Source organism: Pelophylax lessonae, assembly GCF_965119305.1.
Source record: "Pelophylax lessonae genome assembly, chromosome: 13".
NCBI classification, from domain to species: domain Eukaryota; kingdom Metazoa; phylum Chordata; class Amphibia; order Anura; family Ranidae; genus Pelophylax; species Pelophylax lessonae.
The window spans coordinates 6,861,049-6,888,468 of NC_138780.1; positions in this window are offsets into that span (position 1 = coordinate 6,861,049).

Sequence of the window (27,420 nt, forward strand, 5' to 3'; positions counted from 1 at the left end):
CTGACACCAATGATTGGGCACTATTCCTCCCACTGACACCAATGATGGGTCACTATTCCTCCCACTGACACCAATGATGGGTCACTATTCCTCCCACTGACACCAATGATGGGACACTATTCCTCCCACTGACACCAATGATGGGGCACTATTCCTCCCACTGATACCAATGATGGGGCATTATTCCCCCCCCACTGACACCAATGATGGGGCACTATTCCCCCCCACTGACACCAATGATGGGGCACTATTCCTCCCACTGACACCAATGATGGGGCACTATTCCCCCCCACTGACACCAATGATGGGGCACTATTCCTCCCACTGACACCAATGATGGGGCACTATTCCTCTCACTGACACCAATGATGGGGCACTATTCCTCCCACTGACACCAATGATGGGACACTATTCCTCCCACTGACACCAATGATGGAACACTATTCCTCCCACTGACACCAATGATGGGGCACTATTCCTCCCACTGACACCAATGATGGGACACTATTCCTCCCACTGACACCAATGATGGAACACTATTCCTCCCACTGACACCAATGATGGGACATTATTCCTCCCACTGACACCAATGATGGGGCACTATTCCTCCCACTAACACCAATGATGGGACACTATTCCTCCCACTGACATCTGTACAATCATATGTATGTGTGGCCCTTTGGTGAGGTCGGGGGCCACACTCGGGACCCCCTATATCTAGTCAGTGTACCACCATTGCTCCACCCCCTCCCAGCCTAAAAGGAGGCTCAGTTCACAACGATGCGTTTTTCAACTTTGCAGAAACGCACTGCAGTGCGTCTATCATGGCTTCCTAGAGGCCACGCCCACATCAGTGCGTTTTTTGGAACGGGTCAGGGACTTCATTCCCCCGCAGCAGGCTGCGTTTTTGGTTCCAAAGACTTCAATGGAAAAAAACGCATCAAAAACACGGTGCTTGCGTCTTTGATGCGTTTTTTGCTGTTTTCCCCCGCAAGACAACAGACCCCTCCCAAAAACACAAAACACAGAAAAAGTGCATGTGAAAAAAATGCAAACGCACCAACTGTGACCTGCATAGATGTGAGGCCGGCCTGCGCGGGTCTAACAAATCCTGAGGAGGGGGAATTCAGTACAGCCTTGTGAGAGATCTGATTGGTTGTATGGATCACATGTGTGTGTGTGCTTACCGCATCATCTGTAATGTAACTCCCGCTGCCTCCATCTGTGCGCCAGGACCCCACATGTGTCACAATGTAGCCGGATCCTCTGATGATCGTGTTACAATGTATCCTCTAATGCTTCCAATGGATCTTCTGATGCTCCCGGGTTACAATGAACCCTCAGAAGCCTCCAGTGTATCTTCTGAGACCTCCTGGGTTATAACTGATGCTCTGATACTCCTGTGTAACATTGTATCCTCTAAGGCTCCTGAGTCACAATGTATCCTTTGATGGGTTACAATGTATCTTCTGATACTTCTGTGTTACATTGTACCCTATGATGCCTCCAATTTAAATTCTGATGCTCCTGGATTCCAATATATCTTTTGAAGGCTTACAATGTATCTTCTGAGGATTCCTGGGTCACTATGTATCTTTTGATGATTCCTAGGTCGCAAAATATATTTTGATGGGTCACAATGTATCTTCCTATGATTCCAGAGTCACAATATATGTTCTGATGGGTCACAATGTATCTTCTAAAGATTCCCGGGTCACAATGTATCTACTGATAAGTTACATTATATATTTTGATCCTCCTAGCTTACAATATATCCTCTGATGGGTCACAATGTATCTTCCGATGGGTCACAATGTATCCCCTGAAGACTCCAGTTTATCTTCTGATGATTCCCGGATAATAATATATCCTCTGATGGGTCACAATGTATCCTCAGTAGACTCCAGACTATCTTCTGATGATTTATGGGGCCACAATATATTTTCTAATGGGTCACAATGTACCTTCTGATGCTCCAAGGTCAGAATGCATCTTTTGAAGGATAACAATGTATCTTCTGATAAGTTACATTTTATATTCTGATGCTCCTAGCTTACAATGTATCTTCTGATGGGTCACAATGTATCTCCTGAAGACTCCAGTTTATCTTCTGATGATTCCCGGGTCAAAATATATCTTCTAATGGGTCACAACGTACCTTATGATGCTCCCAGGTAACAATGTATCTTCTGAGGATTCCTGGGTCACAATGTATCTTCCGATGGGTCACAATGTATCCCCTAAAGACTCCAGTTTATCTTCTGATGATTCCCAGGTAACAATATATCTTCTAATGGGTCACAATGTACTTTCTGATGCTCCCAGGTAACAATGTATCTTTCAAGGATTACAATGTATCTTCTGATGGGTCACAATGTATCTTCTAAAGATTCCAGAGTCACCATATATCTTCTGATGGGATCCTCTTATGATTCCTGGGTCACAATGTATCCTCTGATGGGTCACAATGTATCCTCTGATGGGTCACAATGTATCCTCTGATGGGTCACAATGTATCCTCTGATGGGTCACAATGTATCCTCTGATGGGTCACAATGTATCCTCTGATGGGTTACAATGTATCCTCTGATGGGTCACAATGTATCCTCTGATGGGTTACAATGTATCCTCTGATGGGTCACAATGTATCCTCTGATGGGTCACAATGTATCCTCTGATGGGTCACAATGTATCCTCTGATGATTCCTGGGTCACAATGTATCCTCTGATATTCCCCTTGTCTCTTCCTGGCCAAAACTGCACTGAGCAACCTGGAAGAATGCACCTAGCCAGACCCCTCCCACACCTGACACAGGGTGCCTTCTCATTGGCTCCCTCATCCATCCGCCACGCCCATTCAAAGACAGACTGATACTATATCAGCCAAGCATGGAAGGTGAGCAGCTGTGCAAGATGAATGGCATTTAAAGGGCCGGCCAATGGAAAAGAAAAAAAAAAAAGAAAAAAAGCTGCAAGAGTCCGCAACACAGACTGTACATAGTGCTGCCCCCTGGAGGAACAGTTGGATATTATTGATTAATGTGACCGTTCAGGTAAACTAACTCACAGGTGTCAAACTGGCGGCCCTCCAACTGCTGCAGGACTGCAAGTCCCATGAGGCATTGCAAGGTTGACAGTTACAACCATGACTCACAAAGGCAGAGGCATGATGGGACTTGTAGTTGGATGACATTTAGCTTCCTCTGTGCACCAGAAACAATTTTCTCTCCTTTGTTACATCACAGGGCTGCTAATCTCATGCAGCCTCTTTGCAGCCATTTCCTGTCTACATACATTCCAGTGACGGCTGCATGGCATTTTTCAGGGGAGGTTTCCGGATGGTGACAACAGTGGAACATGCCGGAGTCATTTTTGTCTGCAGGGACACTGGTATTCTCCATTGGACAGGGTGACAACACAGGAGCACAACTGGAAGACAGGTATCGAGTGTTGTCACCCTATAGCAGGAAGTGCCTGAACAGGGACCTCCATGGCAGGATCACCAGGGATTATTTCACTAAAGAGTGGCTTAGTGATTGGCACTTCTGTCTTTCAGCACGGGGGTTTTCAGTTTGAATCCTGGTCAGGCCATTATCTGCATGGAGTTTGCATTTGCTTGCATTGGTTTACTTCAACTCTTCAAATACACACTGGTTGGTTAATTGTTTCCTGTCCAAAGTGGCCCTTGTAGGTGTATGGAAGCATATCAGGAGGATTGGAAGCCCCTGAGGGCGGGGACTAATGTGATTGTACAGGACTACATCCATTGTTGGCGCTATATCAATACCTGTAATAGATTATAATGACACCAACCTGGAAAAGCTTATGTGATATCAAGTGATTGGGTTTGCATCGAGAATCACAACCAATCACATTCCATCCCATCACAACCCATCACACCCCATTCCATCACATCACACCCCATTCCATCTCATCCCATCCCACCCCACCCCTTTCCATCCCATCCTTTTCCAATCCACCCCATCAGACCCCATTCCATCCCATTACACCCCTTTCCATCTCATCTCATCCCACCCAATTCCATCCCATCCCATTATAACCCATCTTATTCCATTCCATCCCATCACACCCCATTCCATCCCACCCCACCCCATCACACCCCTTTCCATCCCATCCTTTTCCATTGGACCCCATTCCATCCCATCACCCCCTCCCCCATCCCATCACATTACACCCCTTTCCATCTCATACCATTCCATCCCATCACATCCCATTCCATTCCATCCCATCACAACCCATCCCATCACAACCCATCCTATTCCATCCCATCATATCACACCCCTTTCCATCTCATCCCATCCCATCACATCACACCCCATTCCATCACATCACACCCCTTTCCATCTCATCCCATTCCATCTCACCCCATTCCATCACATCCTATCCCATCCCATTACAACCCATCACATTCCATCCCTTCACAACCCATCCCATCCCATCACACCCCATTCCATCACATCACACCCCATTCCATCACACCCCATTCCATCCCATCACACCCCTTTCCATCTCACCCCATTCCATAACATCCTATCCCATCCCATTACAACCCATCACATTCCATCCCTTCACAACCCATCACATTCCATCCCATCACACCCCTATCCATCCCGTCCCATTCCATAACATTCTATCCCATCCCATCCTTTTCCATTCCATCCCATTCCATCACATCAAATCCCAACACATCCCATCTCATCCCATCCTATTCCATTTCATCCCATCCCATCCTATTCCATCACATTGCATCCTATTCCAACCATTTCATCCCATCCCACTCCATTACGTTACACCCCATTCCCTCCCATCCCATACTATTCCATCCTATCACAACCCATCCCATCCTATCACATTCGATCCCATCACATCCCATCCCACCCCATTACATCACATCCCATCCCATCCTACTCCATCCCACCACAACCCATACCATCACATTCTATCCCATCACATCCCATTCCATTACATCCTATTACATCTTATCCCATTCCATCACAACCCATTCTTTTCTATCACATCTCATTCCATCCCCTCACATCCCATCCTATTCCATTCTATCCCACCCCATTACATCACATCCCATCCCATTACATCACATCCCACCCCATTACATCACATTCCATCCCATCCTACTCAATCCCACCGCAACCCATCCCATCACATTCTATCCCGTCACATCCCATTCCATCACATCCTATCCCATTCCATCACATCCCATTACATCTTATCCCATTCCATCACATCCTATTACATCTTATCCCATTCCATCACATTCTATCCCATCCCATTCTTTTCCATCACATCTCATTCTATTCCATCACATCACTTCCCATTCTATTCCATCCCATCCTATCACAAAACACATCCCATGCCATTCCTTCTCCAATGCCACCTGCAGCTCCTATAGCGTCAGATACTTGATTCAATGACACAAAGGTGATATAAAGTGGACCGGTCTCACATAGAGAAGGATCAGAGTGTTATGGAGCAGAATGAGAAAATGCAAAAAGCAAGTTTTCTAATTCATTTCATCATCAGGCAGAATAAACCCAACCCACAGATTCACTGGATGCATGATGGCCAAAGAAAAGGCCATAAAGAGAGACGGCTCAGCTTTGTGCTGCCACCTCTAGGCCAGCATATGTGCTGCAGTGGCACATAGAGAAGTATTAGTACCCTATCAGAAATCCTCCCTCTGTGTCTATGGAGGGATACATGGAATCTATTTGTCAGATGGTGACGGCACTCTGGAAGGGTGTGGATGTTGGATAAACACTCATCTTATGCTGAGGGCTCTCCGTCTACAATGTCAAGTATTGCTGTCTATTCCTAGGTCTGCGCTACTGACTGATGTCTGTCCAGCCATAATAACTCAGGTCCCATGTCTAAGTAGGGGCTCTCATGTACCCCATTTTCATTCTGGTACCCCCCCCCCCATACTCTGAAACTATCTCCTGAAACTCACTCCCATGTCTAATCAGGGGCCCCCATGTCCCCCATCTCCATCCTGGTACCCCCATGCTCCACATACTCCTAATCTATCTTCCAATTCTCCCACCTCTAATTAGGGGCTCCCACGTACCCCATCTTCATTCTGGTACACCCACGCCTTGCATACTGCTTATCTATCCCCTGATACTCCTTCCCATATCTAATCAGGGTCTCCCATGTACCCCATCTTTATCCTGGTACCCCCACAGTCCGCACACCCCTTATCTATCTCCCACTACTCCATTCTATGTCTAATCAGGGGCTCCCACATACCCCATCTTCATTCTGGTACTCCCACACTCCGTATACGTCTTATCTATTTCCCTCTACTCCATTCCATGTCTAATCAGGGGCTCCATCCCACATCTTCATCCTGGTACCCCCATGCTCTGAATACTCCTAAACTACCTCCCAATAATCTTCCTATGTCTAAGCAGAGGCTCCCATGTCCCCCATCTTCATCCTGGTACTCCCATGCTCCACATACTTCTTATCTATCTCCTGATACTTACTCATATTTCTAAGCAGGGGCTCCCATGTACCCCATCTTCATCATGATACCCCAATGCTATGCATACTCTTTATTTATCTCCCTATACTCCAGCCCATGTCTAAGAAGGGGTGCCCATGTACCCCAATCTTCATCCTGGTACCCCAATGCTATGCATACTCCCTATTTATCTCCCTATACTCCAGCCCATGTCTAAGCAGGGGTGTCCATGTACCCCATTCTTCATCCTGGTACCCCCATGCTATGCATACTCCTTATCTATTTCCCAATACCCCCTTCCTCATATGGCTAATCAGGGGCTCCATCCCATATCTTTATCCTGGTACCCCCATGCTCTAAATACGCCTAAACTATCTCCCAATACTCTTCTTATGTCCAAGCAGGGGCTTCCACGTCCCTCATCTTCATCCTGGTAAATGTCCCTCATCTTCATCCTGGTCCACGTCCCTCATCTTCATCCTGGTACCCCCATGCCTTGCATACTCCTAATCTATCTCCCAATACTGCCTCCCATGTCTTATCAGGGGCTCCCACATACCTCATCTTCATCCTGGTACCCCACAATCCACATACTCCTTAACCATTTCCAAATACTCTCTCCTATGTCTAAGCAGAGGCTCCCATGTCCCCCATCTTCATCCTGGTACCCCACAATCCACATACTCCTTAACTATTTCCAAATACTCTCTCCTATGTCTAAGCAGAGGCTCCCATGTCCCCCATCTTCATCCTGGTACTCCCATGTTCCTCATACTTCTTATCTATCTCCTGATATTCCCTCATATTTCCAAGCCCGGGCTCCCACCTACCCCATCTTCATCATGGTACCCCCATGCTATGCATACTCCTTATTTATCGCCCCATACTCCAGCCCATGTCTAAGCAGGGGTGCCCATGTACCCCATTCTTCATCCTGGTGCCCCCACGCCTTGCATACTCCTTATCTATCACCCAATACCCCCTCCCATGTCTAAGCAGGGGCTTGCAAGTCCCTCATCTTTATCCTGGTACCCACATACTCCTTATCTATCTCCCAGTACTGCCTGCCCCCCATGTCTAAGCAGGGGTGCCCAAGTACCCTGTCTTCAGTTTTTATTTTCTGCCACTAGATGTCCTCAGTCTGATGGCCAACATCATTCAACCCACTTCCTCTGAACTCAGTTTGTCCTGGGCCCACCCCCTGCCTGTGATTGGGCAGTGAAAGGAGAAGCAGCACAGAGATCAGCTCATCTCTCTGCTCCCTCCTCCTATTAGCATGCTTCCTGATAGAAGATGTACCGATTGGCTTTTTGTGTTGCTTCTTTTTCTCACACTGAAGCCCTGCTGTACAAGGACTGGAAGAGGCTGATACCAGGTCACATTCAGATACACACACTGCTGGAATTTATAAAATATATTTACAGATTAGGATTGAATCATTAATGTGCGTCTTTTGTCTCTGCTTTGAAGTCTATTTCTAGATAAAACCTCTTATAAAAGGTGTCCCTCCCTCTTTACCCCGGAGTTCCCTGCACCTCGGATGACACCACCAGGCGCAGAATCCTCGTTCCCCCCCCCCCCCCCTCTGGATTCGGGAAGGGTGGAGGGAATCTGATGAATTATAGGACACAGCTGTGTTTATACAACTCGGCGACTACGCCCATCGACTACTTAGTACCCTCATCCATCACAACCGGAGCCAAGCTAAGTGGAGAGATGGCCATGGCGGCCAATCAGAAACCAGCTGTTAGTTTTCAGTTTCTCTATGCTTCTAACAGTCCTGCACATGTTGAAGAATTTATACTGCAGCTTTTTTTTTTATGGCCACTCCCCCTGGTGGCTCCATATGAAGCCAGGATGTGCTCATTAAACCAGCAGTACCAGTGTCTGTTTTCCTCAGTGATGACTCGTCCATAGAGCTCAGGGAAGGAGAGGTGAAGCGTCTAGGATGTTCAGGGGAAACAAAAGCTATGAGAACTTTTTTAAAGCTGCTGTTCAGATAACGCAACAATTAACTCAGAACAGCACAAAAGCCTAGTCTGTCCGGTCTGCATGCAATGCGTCTTCCACCCTGGACCATGGCCTTTTTTTCTGTAATGGCCAGTTATGCACACAAGGGGGCGCACCATGCATCCCTTGCATGCTCACCAGCAAAGGAGGGCATTTAACATCTTTCCCTAAGGTGACCGGTGCTGTGCTAGGTACTTTTTACATGAGATTGCTGATTTCTGCTTGCCTGTTACTGACCTGGATCGCCTGACTCTGCTTGTGTCTCCTGTCCCTGTCCTGTTTCTGACTTCTCTTCCACCTGCCTTGACCTCTGCCTGGATACTGACTATTATTGCCTGCCGCCTGCCTTAAACCTCTGCCTGGACACTGACTACTTTTGCCTGCTGCCTGCCTCTGACTGTACACTGACTACTCCTGTCTGCTGCCAGCCTCCGCCTGGACACACAGACTACTCTTGCCTCTGCCTGGACACTGACTACTCTTGCTTACTGCCGGCCTTAACTAATGTCTTTGAAATTACTACTCTTGCTTGCCTCCTCCCTCAACCTCTGCCTGGAAACTGACTAGTCCTGCCTTTTGCCTTGCCTCCGCCTCTGTCTGGACACTAACTACTCTTGTCTGGTGCCTGCCTCTGCCTCTGTTGTGAAATGGCCTACTCTTGCCTGCCCTTTACAATAAATACTCTTGCCTGCTACCTGTCTCAACCTCTGCCTTGACACTGACTAGTCTTGCCTCCAACGGGACACTGACTACTCTTGCCTGCTGCCTGCCTCCGCCTCTGACTGAACACTGACTACTCCTGTCTGCTGCCTGCCACCACCTGGACACGGACTACTCTTGCCTCTGCCTGGACACGGATTCCTTTTGCTTGCTGCCTGCCTTGACCTCTGTTTTCAAAACTACTACTCTTGCTTGCCACCTCCCTCAACCTCTGCCTGGACACTGACTAGTCTTGCCTGTTACCTTGCCTCCAACTGGACACTGACTACTCTTGCCTGCTGCCTGCCTCCGCCTCTGACTCAACACTGACTACTCCTGTCTGCTGCCTGCCTCCGCCTGGACACGGACTACTCTTGCCTCTGCCTGGACACTGATTCCTTTCACTTGCTGCCTGCCTTGACCTCTGTTTTAAAAATTACTACTCTTGCTTGCCACCTCCCTCAACCTCTGCCTGGACACTGACTAGATTTGCCTTTTGCCTTGCCTCTGTCTTGACATGGACAACTCTTGCCTGCCTTGACTTTTACAATAAATACTCTTGCCTGCTACCTGCTGAAACCTCTGCCTGGACACTGACTACTCTTGCTTGCTGCCTGCCTTGACTTCTTGCTTTAAAATCTCTACTCTTGCTTGCCACCTCTCTCAACCTCTGCCTGGACACTGACTAGTCTTGCCTGTAGCCTTGCCTCCACCTGGACACTTACTTCTCTTGCCTGCTGCTTGTCTTCTCCCCTGTCTGGATATGGACTACTCTTGCCTGCTGCCTGCCTTAACCTTGGCCTATAAAATAAATAATCTTGCTTGCTACCGGCTTGACCTCTGCCTTTAAAATGACTACTCTTGCCTGCCACCTCCCTCAATCTTTGCCTGGACACTGACTAGTCTTGCATGTTGCCTTGCCTCTGCCTCTGTCTGGATACTGAATACTCTTGCCTGCTGCCTGCCTGGACACCAACTACTCTTACTTTCTCCCTGCCTTGACCTATGCCTTTAAAATTACAACTTTTGCCTGCCGCCTTCCTCAACCTCTGCCTGGGCACTGACTAGTCTTGCCTGTTGCCTTGCCTCAGCCTTTATAAAGAACACTCTTGCTTACCACCTGTCTTGACCTCTGTTTGGACACTGACTACCTTTGCCTACTGCCTGCCTCGATCTCTGCTTTACAATGACTACTCCTGCCTGCTGCCTACCTTGACCTTTGCCTGAACACTGACTAGTCTTTCCTGTTGCCTTGGTTTGGCCTTTACAATGACTACTCTTGCATCCTCCTTCTTCGACCTTTGTTTGGACACTGACTACTCTGCTCTTCTGCCTGCCTTGACGTTTGCCTTTACCATTACCACTGCTAGTCTCAACCCCTGCCTGGAAAATTACTAATTTTGCCTGCCTGCCCTGACCTCTGCCTCTATACTGACTACTTTTTCCGGTCTCCTGCCCTTGACCTCTGCCAGAACCCTGACCTTTGCTATGTGCAATGCCCTGTTAGAGGGATCCGACTTGGTGAAGGGTCACCTGCGCATCACTCATTGTAGGGTGCTCAGGTGAAGACCAAGGTGTCACCACAAACTGCCAAACTTGATAAGTGTCCCTGGAAACCAAGAGCGGTTGGTAACCAGATAGGGGGGAGAGCAACCCATGAGTAGGAAGTGTGCGATATAAGAGAGCTGCAGGCCCAGTCACTGTAACTGAGCTAATATCAGCCCGGGGTGGGGCAGGACGTCATCTCTGCAATGTAAACACGGGACTTCTGGCCACCCCAGGCCGGGGAGTAGCCAAGTACCAGTCACTCCAGAACACAACTGGCACCGCTTCAATTAACCCCTCTATGTCCCCCGGGACCCGGGCCAAGCCGCTGTCTAATATCCGCAGGAGACGCCAACAAAGTCTGTATGAGGATCAGAGAACTTCTCCTGTTCTGCCCCTTCATCCTCTGCCATCAGGAACTCCCCCACCCTCCGGAACCTCATCTACAAGGAGCCCCCCCCCCCCCACTATCCTTTATTACTACTCCAGGGATCTGCAGAACATCGTTCCATCCCATCCCGTCCTAACAGATTCATATTGATATATCCTGCAGTTTATCCCATCACTGACCTCTCTAGAGATCTGCAGAACATTGCTCCATCCCATTCCCCTTCTGACAGACGCATATTGATATATTCTGCAGATTATCCCAAAACTGACCTCTCCAGAGATCTGCAGAACATCGCTCCATCCCACCCCCCTCCTAAGAGATACATATTGAGATATTCTACAGATTATTCCATCACTGACCCCTCTAGAGATCTGCAGAACATTGCTCCATCCCATCCCCCTCCTTACAGAATCATATTGATATATTCTGCAGATTATCCCAAAACTGACCTCTCCAGAGATCTGCAGAACATCGCTCCATCCCACCCCCCTCCTAAGAGATACATATTGAGATATTCTACAGATTATTCCATCACTGACCCCTCTAGAGATCTGCAGAACATTGCTCCATCCCATTCCCCTTCTGACAGATCCATATTGATATATTCTGCAGATTACTCAATCACTGACCTCTCCAGAGATCTGCAGAACATCGCTCCCTCCCATCCCCCTCCTGACAGATCCATATTGATATATTCTGCAGATTACTCAATCACTGACCTCTCGAGATCTGCAGAACATTGCACCATCCCATACCCCCTCCTAACAGATAGAGATATTGTGCAGATTATTCCATAGCTGACCCCTCTAGAGATCTGCAGAACATTGCTCCCTCCCATCCCTCTCCTGACAGACCCATATTGATATATTCTGCAGATTATTCAATCACTGACCTCTCTAGAGATCTGCAGAACATTGCACCATCCCATCCCCCTCCTGACAGATCCATATTGATATTCTGCAGATTATTTATTCACCTACTTCTCTAAAGATCTGCAGAACATTGCACCGCCCCCCCAACAGATTCATATTGATATATTCTGCAGATTATTCCATCACTGACCTCTCTAGAGATCTGCAGAACATCGCTCCCTCCCATACCCTCCTGACAGAACCATTTTTATATATTCTGCAGATTATTCCATCACTGGCCTCTCTAGAGAACTGCAGAACATTGCACCATCCCATCCCCCTCCTGACAGATCCAGATTGATTTTCTGCAGATTATTTCCTCACCGACTTTTCTAAAGATCTGCAGAACATTGCACCATCCCATCCCCCTCCTGACAGACCCATATTGATATATTCTGCAGATTATTCCATCCCGACCTCTCTAGAAATCTGCAGAACATCGCTCCCTCCTGACAGATCCATATTGATATATTCTGCAGATTATCCCATCACTGATCTCTCTATAGATCTGCAGAAGGTCGCACCCTCTCATCCCCCTCCTGACAAATCCATATTGATATATTCTGCAGATTATTCTATCACTGACTTCTCTAGAGATCTGCAGAACATCGCTCCATTCCACCCCCCTCCTGACAGATCCATATTGATATATTCTGCAGATTATCCCATCACTGACCTCTCTAGAGATCTGCAGATGGTCGCACTCAGTAGTGATATAGGGAAGTCTCTCTGATCAGTGATAATCCCTCCATTGTCACCTCTCTGGTGTCACCTTACATCACCCCACACACAGTCCCAGCACACCCTGGGATGTCCCCGATCTGCCATGCGCCTCCTGTGACTTCTGCCGACAACTATTCCAGGATTGTCACATCAAACGTGGCTGCGGCCGGGAGATCTGAGCGGTAATTTGGAGCGGTGACACCCGCCTGGTGTATCTGGGTGGAGTTCCTCATCAGAGGAGGATGACAGGCGTGTTGGGTGACATTGCTGTTTGATCAGACGGAGGAGAGACACGAATGGGTGACAAGCAGGGCTGACACCTGTCCTGCGCTCTTCGCTTTCAAGTCACCCATCATATTAATGGACCAACCAGGATTGGAGAAGGGAAAGGGGGGGCGGAGTCACACTCAACTCTTACAGGAAAAGTTATTATTTGCGTACACACTATATTGTCAAAAGTATTGGGACGCCGGCCTTTACACACACATGAACTTTAATGACCTCCCAGTCTTAGTCTGTAGGGTTCAATATTCAGTTGGCTCCGCCCTTTGCAGCTATAACAGGAGAAGTGGTACTGTGCAGAGTCCATACATACAGAATAAGAACAGATACTGAGAATTACACCCAGCATACAGGACAGGAGAAGTAGTACTGTGCAGAGTCCATACATACAGAATAAGAACAGATACTGAGAATTACACCCGGCATACAGGACAGGAGAAGTGGTACTGTGCAGAGTCCATACATACAGAATAAGAACAGATACCGAGAATTACACCCGGCATACAGGACAGGAGAAGTAGTACTGTGCAGAGTCCATACATACAGAATAAGAACAGATACTGAGAATTACACCCAGCATACAGGACAGGAGAAGTGGTACTGTGCAGAGTCCATACATACAGAATAAGAACAGATACTGAGAATTACACCCGGCATACAGGACAGGAGAAGTGGTACTGTGCAGAGTCCATACATACAGAATAAGAACAGATACCGAGAATTACACCCGGCATACAGGACAGGAGAAGTAGTACTGTGCAGAGTCCATACATACAGAATAAGAACAGATACTGAGAATTACACCCAGCATACAGGACAGGAGAAGTAGTACTGTGCAGAGTCCATACATACAGAATAAGAACAGATACTGAGAATTACACCCAGCATACAGGACAGGAGAAGTGGTACTGTGCAGAGTCCATACATACAGAATAAGAACAGATACCGAGAATTACACCCGGCATACAGGACAGGAGAAGTAGTACTGTGCAGAGTCCATACATACAGAATAAGAACAGATACCGAGAATTACACCCGGCATACAGGACAGGAGAAGTAGTACTGTGCAGAGTCCATACATACAGAATAAGAACAGATACTGAGAATTACACCCGGCATACAGGACAGGAGAAGTAGTACTGTGCAGAGTCCATACATACAGAATAAGAACAGATACTGAGAATTACACCCAGCATACAGGACAGGAGAAGTAGTACTGTGCAGAGTCCATACATACAGAATAAGAACAGATACCGAGAATTACACCCAGCATACAGGACAGGAGAAGTGGTACTGTGCAGAGTCCATACATACAGAATAAGAACAGATACTGAGAATTACACCCGGCATACAGGACAGGAGAAGTAGTACTGTGCAGAGTCCATACATACAGAATAAGAACAGATACTGAGAATTACACCCAGCATACAGGACAGGAGAAGTAGTACTGTGCAGAGTCCATACATACAGAATAAGAACAGATACTGAGAATTACACCCGGCATACAGGACAGGAGAAGTGGTACTGTGCAGAGTCCATACATATAGAATAAGAACAGATACTGAGAATTACACCCGGCATACAGGACAGGAGAAGTGGTACTGTGCAGAGTCCATACATACAGAATAAGAACAGATACCGAGAATTACACCCAGCATACAGGACAGGAGAAGTAGTACTGTGCAGAGTCCATACATACAGAATAAGAACAGATACTGAGAATTACACCCAGCATACAGGACAGGAGAAGTAGTACTGTGCAGAGTCCATACATACAGAATAAGAACAGATACTGAGAATTACACCCGGCATACAGGACAGGAGAAGTAGTACTGTGCAGAGTCCATACATACAGAATAAGAACAGATACTGAGAATTACACCCAGCATACAGGACAGGAGAAGTAGTACTGTGCAGAGTCCATACATACAGAATAAGAACAGATACCGAGAATTACACCCGGCATACAGGACAGGAGAAGTAGTACTGTGCAGAGTCCATACATACAGAATAAGAACAGATACCGAGAATTACATCCGGCATACAGGACAGGAGAAGTAGTACTGTGCAGAGTCCATACATACAGAATAAGAACAGATACCGAGAATTACACCCGGCATACAGGACAGGAGAAGTAGTACTGTGCAGAGTCCATACATACAGAATAAGAACAGATACCGAGAATTACACCCAGCATACAGGACAGGAGAAGTGGTACTGTGCAGAGTCCATACATACAGAATAAGAACAGATACCGAGAATTACACCCAGCATACAGGACAGGAGAAGTGGTACTGTGCAGAGTCCATACATACAGAATAAGAACAGATACTGAGAATTACACCCGGCATACAGGACAGGAGAAGTGGTACTGTGCAGAGTCCAGTATACAGATACTGAGAATTCCAGTCCTGGTATGGAATTGTTGGGAAATCTCCGGAATGATCCCTCATCCATAGTGCAGGCGCGGCCCCCTGGACTCAGTTCCTGTGTTTTGCACGCTGTGCCTTGGTCTCCATAGTGACTCACATACCCACCCTGAGCTTATCAGCTCCAGGAACACAGAACCCCCCCCCCCCCACACACTGACCACCTCGGTGATGAGATCAGTCCAACCAAACTAACTGCCTAAGCACTACACACAGCTGTTGGTGGATCTCAGGGAGATTGTACTGTGTGTGGTCAGTAGGGATGAGATTTGGGTTCGGGTTCAACATAATTCCGTGAGCGGGCGAACAAACTGCCAATATTTGGTCGAAAAACCCCAGATGATGCAAGTAAACAAACACCAGCTGGACGTCTTGTCATTTAGCAGCTTCTAAATGACAGATCCCTGCCAGCTACTAAATGACAGATCCCTGCCAGCTTCTGCTCAGCTACTAAATGACAGATCCCTGCCAGCTTCTGCTCAGCTACTAAATGACAGATCCCTGCCAGCTTCTGTTCATCTACTAAATGACAGATCCCTGCCAGCTTCTGTTCATCTACTAAATGACAGATCCCTGCCAGCTTCTGTTCAGCTACTAAATGACAGATCCCTGCCAGCTTCTGTTCACCTACTAAATGACAGATCCCTGCCAGCTTCTGTTCAGCTACTAAATGACAGATCCCTGCCAGCTTCTGTTCACCTACTAAATGACAGATCCCTGCCAGCGTCTGCTCAGCTACTAAATGACAGATCCCTGCCAGCTTCTGTTCAGCTACTAAATGACAGATCCCTGCCAGCGTCTGCTCAGCTACTAAATGACAGATCCCTGCCAGCGTCTGCTCAGCTACTAAATGACAGATCCCTGCCAGCTTCTGCTCAGCTACTAAATGACAGATCCCTGCCAGCGTCTGCTCAGCTACTAAATGACAGATCCCTGCCAGCTTCTGTTCAGCTACTAAATGACAGATCCCTGCCAGCGTCTGTTCACCTACTAAATGACAGATCCCTGCCAGCGTCTGCTCAGCTACTAAATGACAGATCCCTGCCAGCTTCTGTTCAGCTACTAAATGACAGATCCCTGCCAGCTTCTGCTCAGCTACTAAATGACAGATCCCTGCCAGCTTCTGCTCAGCTACTAAATGACAGATCCCTGCCAGCTTCTGCTCAGCTACTAAATGACAGATCCCTGTCAGCTACTAAATGACAGATCCCTGCCAGCTTCTGCTCAGCTACTAAATGACAGATCCCTGCCAGCTTCTGTTCAGCTACTAAATGACAGATCCCTGCCAGCTTCTGCTCAGCTACTAAATGACAGATCCCTGCCAGCTTCTGCTCAGCTACTAAATGACAGATCCCTGTCAGCTACTAAATGACAGATCCCTGCCAGCTTCTGCTCAGCTACTAAATGACAGATCCCTGCCAGCTTCTGCTCAGCTACTAAATGACAGATCCCTGCCAGCTTCTGCTCAGCTACTAAATGACAGATCCCTGCCAGCGTCTGCTCAGCTACTAAATGACAGATCCCTGCCAGCGTCTGCTCAGCTACTAAATGACAGATCCCTGCCAGCTTCTGCTCAGCTACTAAATGACAGATCCCTGCCAGCGTCTGCTCAGCTACTAAATGACAGATCCCTGCCAGCTTCTGTTCAGCTACTAAATGACAGATCCCTGCCAGCGTCTGCTCAGCTACTAAATGACAGATCCCTGCCAGCGTCTGTTCACCTACTAAATGACAGATCCCTGCCAGCGTCTGCTCAGCTACTAAATGACAGATCCCTGCCAGCTTCTGTTCAGCTACTAAATGACAGATCCCTGCCAGCTTCTTCTCAGCTACTAAATGACAGATCCCTGCCAGCTTCTGCTCAGCTACTAAATGACAGATCCCTGCCAGCTTCTGCTCAGCTACTAAATGACAGATCCCTGTCAGCTACTAAATGACAGATCCCTGCCAGCTTCTGCTCAGCTACTAAATGACAGATCCCTGCCAGCTTCTGCTCAGCTACTAAATGACAGATCCCTGCCAGCTTCTGTTCAGCTACTAAATGACAGATCCCTGCCAGCTTCTGCTCAGCTACTAAATTACAGATCCCTGCCAGCTTCTGCTCAGCTACTAAATGACAGATCCCTGTCAGCTACTAAATGACAGATCCCTGCCAGCTTCTGCTCAGCTACTAAATGACAGATCCCTGCCAGCTTCTGCTCAGCTACTAAATGACAGATCCCTGCCAGCTACTAAATGACAGATCCCTGCCAGCTTCTGCTCAGCTACTAAATGACAGATCCCTGCCAGCTTCTGCTCAGCTACTAAATGACAGATCCCTGCCAGCTTCTGCTCAGCTACTAAATGACAGATCCCTGCCAGCGTCTGCTCAGCTACTAAATGACAGATCCCTGCCAGCGTCTGCTCAGCTACTAAATGACAGATCCCTGCCAGCTTCTGCTCAGCTACTAAATGACAGATCCCTGCCAGCGTCTGCTCAGCTACTAAATGACAGATCCCTGCCAGCTTCTGTTCATTTACTAAATGGCAGATCCCTCCCGGATTTTGTATGTCAATAAATGGGCTGGGAATCCTGGGTGACCAAATTTTGACCAATGACATCACCTAAGATCCTCCCTCAGCTGGTTTGTTTACATACAGAAGCTGTCAGGGATCTGTCATTTAGCAGCGGCAGTTTTTCACTCATCACTATTGGTCAGCTATATCTTCCATCACACAGTGGAAGTCTCACTGCAGTGATAATAGGGACGGTAAGTGGCCTCCATAGTCGGCACTCAGCGGAGTGCTTCCACAGTGCGCTGGGTTCTCTCCTCTGAGATTAATTCCATCATGGCGGCCTAACAAGCGCCATCCCATAATAACATCGATCTGGAGAACTTCCCATCCCCAGAGCTGCCAAAATATCTGAGAACAAATGTGTCAGCAAAACCCACTTCCAGCCTACGAGTCGAGTCATTCCATGCAATGCGGAAACTGCAGGCAGTCAGTGTGTCAGTCTGTGTACTGCAGGCAGTCAGTATGTCAGTGTGTGTACTGCAGCCTTGTAATTTGCCTTTGAACTTGCTAGAAAATTAGATTTTTCCAGGGAGAGTCAATCCACTAGGAGCCCCTCTCTCCTTGTATGTCATAGTCCTCTCCTTTTCTGAGAGTGTCTAATTACTATCTGTGCTGGCCCAGCTCCTCCCTATATAACCTTTAATGGAGCGATAAGGAATACTATAGAGTGTCATTGGGGCTGAAAACGTCACATCCAAGATGGCGGCCCCCAGCACCAGACTCAGGGCTTCAGGATATCTACACAAAAGGAGGTCTCTACAGGTAATATGCATAAAATACCTTAACTGCGCATACAATCTCATTGGAGGATTGCAGTTGAAATGAATGATGACCGGGTCTCTTGAAGCCCACTGGTCAGAGACGTTTCGTCTTTTTTCAGGTCAGCTACGTGTTACGTGATCTTGGGATGCAAGATTAGTTTTTATTGGTGGCTGAACTTGATGGACGAGTGTCTTTGTTCATCCTTTGTGTTATCTCCTCAGTCTCCTCCAATGTCTTTCGGCACTGTTGGAGGATCATCGAGGTTTGTCAGCACAATCGCTGCTGCACACAATGGCCAGATAGTCTTGTCTGAGGAAGCAGACGGCTATCTTTTGGTTATCAGCGTTCTTTCCTCCATGGGAAGCCTTGACAAAGACTGGATGAGGCCTACAGACAGCAGAAAGGGGTCACCGTACCTTCTGCCCTCGCTCGGGGTATCCAGGAAGACAGCTGTGTTTGTATACAGAGATTTTCCAGGTTATCTTCCAAAATACTATCTAATGAAGACAGGGGACATCAGCGGGGCCCGTGGGAACCTCCTGCTTTTCCACAGTACCACTGTTATTCCCAGACGGAGAGGCATTCTTACTACGTCCACCCATGGCCGCGGCAGGAAACAAATATGTAAACTAGGTAGGCTGCAGGTGACCTCTTTGTAATGGAAACATTGACGTAACTTCAAAGAAGGCATATTTTTTTCCACTGGTGTAAAAAACCTGTGTGCACTAAAAATAGCCAATCAGGACAAGCAGAGACCTTCCAAAGATAGAGGCCATCCAACTGGGAAGATGATACCAGGCCAAGAGGTGTGTTTGCAATCGTTGGATCAGTTTACAAAATGGCGAATCTGTGAGCACTAAAAACATCCAACCTGCAACAAGGAGAGAACCTCCAAAGATGGAGGCCATCCAACTGGGAAGATGATACCAGGCGAAGAGGTGTGTTTACAATCGCTGGATCAGTTTACAAAATGGCGAATCTGTGAGCACTAAAAACATCCAACCTGCAACAAGAAGAGAAACTCCAAAGATGGAGGCCATCCAACTGGGAAGATGTTACCAGGCCAAGGGGCGCGTTTAGAATTGTTGGCTCATTTTACAAGATGGCAAACCAGTGTGCATTAAAAATATTCAACTGCAACCCAGAAGAGAACTTCCAAAGATCGAGGCCATCCAATTGGAAGATGATACAAGGCCAAAATGTGTTTTATAATCGCTAGCTCGGTTTACTAAATGGCGAACCTGTATGCGTTAAAAATATCCAACCGCACCGAGAAGAGAACTTCCAAAGATGCAAACCCAGAAGAGAACTTTCAAAGATGGAGGCCATCCAATTGGAAGATGATACAAGGCCCAAATGTGTTTTATAATCGCTAGCTCGGTTTACTAAATGGCGAACCTGTATGCGTTAAAAATATCCAACCGCAACGAGAAGAGAACTTCCGAAGATGCAAACCCAGAAGAGAACTTCCAAAGACGGAGGCCATCCAATTGGAAGATGATACAAGGTCAAAATGTGTTTTATAATCGCTAGCTCGGTTTACTAAATGGCGAACCCGTATGCGTTAAGAATATCCAACCGCAACGAGAAGAGAACTTCCAAAGATGCAAACCCAGAAGAGAACTTCCAAAGATGCAAACCATGACATGGAGAAAACCTTCAACGATGGAGGCCATCAAACTGGGAAGATGACACAAGGCCAAGGAACACATTTAGAACTGTTGGCTCAGTTTACAAAATGGTGAACCCATGTGTGCTAAAAATATCCAACAAAGCGAGAACCTCCAAAGATGGAGGCCAACCAACTGGGAAGATGATACAAGGCCAAAAGACATGTTTGAAACCGCTGGCTCAGTTTACAAAATGGTGCTAAAATGTCCAACCACAACAAGGAAAGAACCTTCAAAGATGGAGGCCATCCAACTGGAAGTTGATACAAGGCCCAAGAATGAGATAGGAACTGCTGGCTTAGTTTCCAAAATGGCAAACCCATGTGCACTAAAAATATATAACTGCAACAAGGATAGAACCTCCAAAGGTGGAGGCCAACCAACTGGGAAGGTGATACAAGGCCAAGAAGTGAGTTTGAAACTTTTGGCTCAGTTTACAAAATGGTGAACCTGCGTGCACTAAAAATACCCAACTGCAACAAGGACAGAAACTCCAAAGATGGAGGCCATCCAACTCAGAAGATGATACAGGGCCAAGGAAAGGGTTTTTTAAAAAGTTGATGACTGCGCTGGACTGACCTACTCAATAAAGGGTCTTTGAGTGGGTAATAAGAGAGGACCGCTTGGGGAAATTTTCTCCCAATCGATCTGGCCCGACTGAATGGAAATGTGTCAATGGACCCTTTTAGAGGGTCTGGGCTGCTACCTTGAGGTACGGCCTAGTGGTCGTTTCCAAAGTTTCTAGGGGTAGTAGGTTAAAGGAGCGTCCAATGTCAAAAATAAGAATCCAACTTGGATCAAAAGATCGTCGTCAAAAGATGCTGTCAATTTTAGATCCGAACAGCAACGATCACACCCTGAAGAAGGGGGAGTCTCTGTTCCCCCAAAAGGCATTGGCTTTAACATGTTCTGTTACTATAATTAAAATGACGATCTTTTGATCCAAGTTGGATTCTTATTTTTGACATCGGGCGCTCCTTTAACCTACTACCATTAGAAACTAAGGAAAGGGTTTGGAACCGCTGGCTAAGTTTACAAAATGTGAAACCATGTGCACCAAAAGTATCCAACCTCAACATGGACAGAACCTCCAAAGGTGGAGGCCAACTAACTGGGAAGGAAATACAAAACCAAGGAACGAGAAGGGAACTGTTGGCTCAGTTTACAAAATGGTGAGCCCAAGTGCACTAAAAATATCCAACCTCAACATGGACAGAACCTCCAAAGGTGGAGGCCAACCAACTGGGAAGGAAATACAAGACCAAGGAACGAGAAGGAAACTGTTGGCTCAGTTTACAAAATGGTGAACCCAAGTGCACTAAAAATATCCAATCCTTAACATGCACAGAACCTCCAAAGGTGAAGGCCAACCAACTGGGAAGGAAATACAAGACCAAGGAACGAGATGGGAACTGTTGGCTCAGTTTACAAAATGGTGAACCCAAGTGCACTAAAAATATCCAACCTCAACATAGACAGAACCCCCAAAGGTGGAGGCCAACCAACTGGGAAGGAAATACAAGGCCAAGGAACGAGAAGGGAACTGTTGGCTCAGTTTACAAAATGGTGAACCCAAGTGCACTAAAAATATCCAACCGCAACATGGACAGAACCTCCAAAGTTGGAGGCCATCAAATAGGAAGATGATACAAGGCCAAGGAACACTTTTGGAACCAGTGGCTCAGTTTAAATAATGGCTGGTTCTTGTTGACATGACTGCAACACTGCTGTTACAGAACGCAAGATGGATTTGTCTGCTCGGTGACTGAGGAAAGGTCTTCAGATCCCAAGATGATTATACTGTGTCATGGCATCAACATGTAGACCAGGAGTGGTCCAACCTATCCAAGCATATGAGTATAGTTATGTAATAAATACCTGGAAGGGTGACACTGACACATTACGTAGCATGCTGCCATATATAATGATGACAGGCCCACTTTACCGTGTTCTCATCTCAAGGGGGCCTATAGTTTTTGTTGTAGCCGCTCCCACCTCACAGCTGCGTCGGAGGAAAGATCGCATAATGAGGTGGCCATAACAGAAGGAGACATTCAGGTCCCAATGGGGAGGGTGGTGGTGGTTTTATGGGGAATGTGCAGCCGACATATGCAGTGGAGGTGTTGTGCTGTTTGCATGTCACTTTTTTAATTCCTGTAAGCGCGCTCCAATTACACGGCGGCTCTAATTACACCTCTCGCTGCCCGGACCTGTACTGTCAGCTCCAACCGACACCTCTCCTCCTCCAATAACATCGCCCCAGGAGACCGCAGATTCCAATGGCTTACATATCCTTTTAAAGGTATTTTGCCTTCCCTGGTTCCCCCCTCATCATTATCCTAATACAATTTTTTAAATAAAACCTTTCCTTTTTGCATTACGGACCTTAGGTTAGACCCAGTGATGTCATCACCGGGTTTCTATGCAATGCAGGCAGATCGTGGCTGGTGGGAGGGGCCAGCATGGTCACAGCCCCCTGCCTCAGTACTCTCAAGAGCCCTCAGCTCTTCCTTAGGTTTACGAGCCGGGGGGGGCAGTATGCCATAACAGCATCCGCCCAAATGGAAGGAGATGGAAACCCCAACTGGAGGGCATTTACTTTGCTTAGCAACGAACATACAATCCTATTTTTAATCTTTCTCCTCATCTCAGGGCTGCTAATCTCTTGCAGCCTGTTTCAGCCACTTCCTGCCAATGGGAATCTGTTGCACCACATTGATCACAGCTACCTTTCTGATGGTGACAATGAGGGGGGGGTTGAGGTTTTGGGGCAGCACCTAAATCTTGACTTGTAGACTCCACCTTGGTTGCATATGACAGGGTGACAACACAAGAGCACAGTTGGGAGACAGAGTGCTGTCACTCTATAACAGGAAGTGCCTGAACAAGGACCTCTGTGGCAGGATCACCTGGGGTGGCTGCATTCGTTTTCTTTTTTTTCTTTTACTTTTTTCTTTTGCCCTTTCAGTAACACACTTCCTGTCCTGGGATGACAACACTCACCCACCCTCCCTAGGACAGGAAGTGTACTATGACTACAGAACAACTCCTATCTATGTGAAGGGGATGAGGAAATGGGGCGGTGTTCTGTATTTATAACACACTTCCTGTCCTAGGGTGACAACACTCCCTCCATGTATTTTTTTACTATAGAGGAACAGCATTGTATAAGAGATGATGAGAGGGGGAGGTGTTCTGTAGTCATACATACTTACTGTCCTAGGGTGACAATGCTCACTCTCTATCCTGTAACTGTAGAACAGTGTTTGTCACTCAGGACAGGAAGTATGTATGATTACAGAACACCTCATATCTGTGCAGAGGAGAGGGGGAGGTGTTCTGTAGTCATACATACTTCCTGTCCTAGGGTGACAACGCTCACTCCCTATCCTGTGTCCATGGAGGAACAGCATAAGTACCCTAGGACAGGAAGTGTGTTATGACTACAGAACACCTCCCTCTCTCCTCTACACTGATGTGAGGTGTTCTGTAATCATTCATACTTCCTGTCCTGAGTGACAACACTGCTCCTCCATAGTTACAGAATAGGGAGTCAGTGTTGTCACCCTGGGACAGGAAGTGGGTTAATGGCAGGTGTGTATAACTATAGAACACCCCCTAACTATGTAAGGGAGAAGTGGAGAGGGGGAAGTGTTCTGTAATCATAACACACTTGAGTGTTGTCACCCTAGGACAGGAAATGTGTAATGACTATAGAACACCTCCCTCTCTCCTCTTCTCCCTTACATATATAGGAGGTGTTCTATAGTCATAACACACCTGCCAGTAACACACTTCCTGTTCCTATCCTGTAGCAGGAGCAGCATTGGTCATTCAGAATAGGAAGTGTTACATGATCCACTGGAGAAGGAAATTTCAACCCACTCCAGTATCCTTGCCAAGCAAACCTCATGAACAGGACCAAAAGGCTAACAGATATGACACCGAAAGACGAGTCCCTGAGACCAGAAGGTGTCCGATGTGCTACTTGGACCATAAGGAAGGCTCAACACTATGGTGTTGGAGAAGACTCTTGAAAGTCCCTTAGACAGCAAGAAGATCAAATCAGTCAGTCCTGAAGGAAATAAAGTGAATATTTACTGGAAGGATCGATCCTGAAGCTGAAACTCGAATACTTTGGCCACCTAATGCAAGAGAGGACTCACTAGAGAAGACCCTGATGCTGGGAAACATTTAAGGAAAACTGAGAAAAGGAAGACAGAAAATAAGATGGATAGATAGCAACATCGAAACAATGAACATGAACTTAGGCAAGCTCCGGGAGGCAGCGGAGGACAAAAAAGTCTGGCGCGCTATGGTTTATGAGGTCACGAAGAGTCGGACATGACTAAACAACAACCATTGGAACCCCCTTTATGGGTCACTGCCTTGCCCTGGCGAAGGGGCTTGTGAAATTCAGTGAAGCTTTGAGCTATGCCGTGTAGGCCCACTCAAGACTAACAAGTCACAGCGGAGAATTACTACAAAACGTGATCCACTGGAGAAGGAAATGGCAACCCACTCCAGTATCCTTGCCAAGAAAACCTAATGAACAGAAACAAACGGCTAACAGATATTACACCGGAAGAGGAGTCCCCCAGACCAGAAGGAGTCCAATGTGCTACTTGGACCATAAGGAATTGATGCTTTTGAACTATGGTGTTGGAGAAGACTCTTGAGAGGCCCGTGGACAGCAAGATCAAACCAGTCAATCCTGAAGGACATTAATCCTAAATATTCACTGGAAGGACAGATCCTGAAGCTGAAACTCGAAAAACTTTTGCCACCTAATACGAAGAAGATGACTCATTGGAAAAGACCCTAATGCTGGGAAACATGGAAGGAAAAAGGAGAAGAGGACAACAGAAAACAAGATAGATAGATAGCAACATCGAAACAATGAACATGAACTTAGGCAAGCTCGGGAGGCAGTGGAGGACAGGAAAGCCTGGCGCGCTAATGAACAGAAACAAACGGCTAACACCAGAAGATGAGTCCCCCAGACCAGAAGGTGTCCAATGTGCTACTTGGACCATAAGGAATTGATGTTTTTGAACTATGGTGTTGGAGAAGACTCTTGAGAGGCCCTTGGGCAGCAAGATCAAACCAGTCAATCCTGAAGGACATCAATCCTGAATATTCACAGTAAGGACAGATCCTGAAGCTGAAACTCGAAAAACTTTTGCCACCTAATACGAAGAGATGACTCATTGGAAAAGACCCTAATGCTGGGAAACATGGAAGGAAAAAGGAAAAGAGGACGACAGAAAACAAGATGGATAGATAGCATCATCGAAACAATGAACATGAACTTAGGCAAGCTCCGGGAGGCAGCGGAGGACAGAAAAGCCTGGCGCGCTATGGTTTATGAGGTCACGAAGAGTCGGACACAACTAAACGACTGAACAACAACAACCATTAGAGCCTGGTGGGAAGCAATGGTGTATGCTGACGCACCATCAACGCCGAGTGTCCAGTCCTGCAGTCCCACAGAGATTAGGCTGCAGTCTGCTGTCAGATCCTGGGAATAATTAGAAGCAGAAGTTTGTTTCCATGGCTGGGTTTGTGGAGGAAATACAAGCAGACGATTTGATGAACCAATATAGAGTTCAACTATCATTTTGGGTGAGAATCTTTATAGGCAGAGGCAAGATAACCAACTCTTCCAAAATTTGACCCAAACTTGTTTTTAGAAATAAAAAGAAGACTTCTTGGGGAATAACTCACCTTCATCATATTTTTAGAAATGGGCCTTTATGCTCCTTTGAGGGACTCAGTGCGAAGTTTTCCTTGCCTAGAGGTCTATGCTCTTCTACTAAATCCAGCTCAAACATGCTGCAACAGCATAGGGCTCAGCGCTAGATTGGCAACAGTCCCCAACACCTGTGTTCAACGTGATGGCGGATACCACTTCTACCAAGGGGTTCAGATCCAGGTGCTATGCTTTTTTAAAAAAAATCAGGAGTGCTTTATTGTACAACAGTACAATACAACATAATTAGATTCATAAAGTAACAGTCAGATACAAGACAACAAAATCCAACCGTACATTGCCATGATACACATACCCCGTACATGAACAGGAACAGCGATGCAACAGATGGGATATAAAATCAGGCACATTAACATAAGAGATCGAATAACAGCTGGTAAACTATCAGGCAATTTCCTTAACAACGAGAAAGAAACAACCCCAGGACCTTCCAGCAGCGTTCAACTTGAGGTCCAAGAAGACCACACTTTCTCATACTTCCAGGAACAACCCCAATTGATATACGTAAGTCTATACATAGTTAAAGCATCTACTATCACCTCCCAGGACCGCAGGAGCGGCGCAGGAGGTCCACTTAAGGAGGATCTCCTTTTTTGCAAAGTATAGGAGGTAGGAAATTAATAACATAGTATGATAGGACCCTTATTCATCCCCATGAATCCCCAGAAGTGCCGAAAGCGTCAACTGCAACCTAAGATTTATTACTTCAAATACTTCCAACCAGAATTTCGCAATACTCTGGCAAGTCCAGAACATGTGCAAGAAGGATCCTAGATGAGCCCGACACTGAGGACACTGCAGGTCACGTTTCGGATACATCCTATGGAGTCTTACAGGAGTGTCCTACACATGATGGGGAAACTTGACTTGAATTAATTTATTCCTGGAAGAGATCATAAATTTAGGGCCACCATCCAGTCATCCCAACTCTCCCTATGCAAGGAGGGACAATCAACTCTCCATATCTCCCACACTCGCTCCAGCTTAGGGGAATCAGTATTATGGAGCGCTCCATATAATGTGGAAAGTGGTTTAGCAATGTCAACCTGTGCAAATAGTTTCTCTATCGGGTCGCCTTGGAGCAAGGTTTCTCAACCAGGGTTTAGTGAAACCCTAGGGTTCCTGGTTGCTAGGGGTTCCTTGAGCAATTTCTGCCTCTCAGATAAG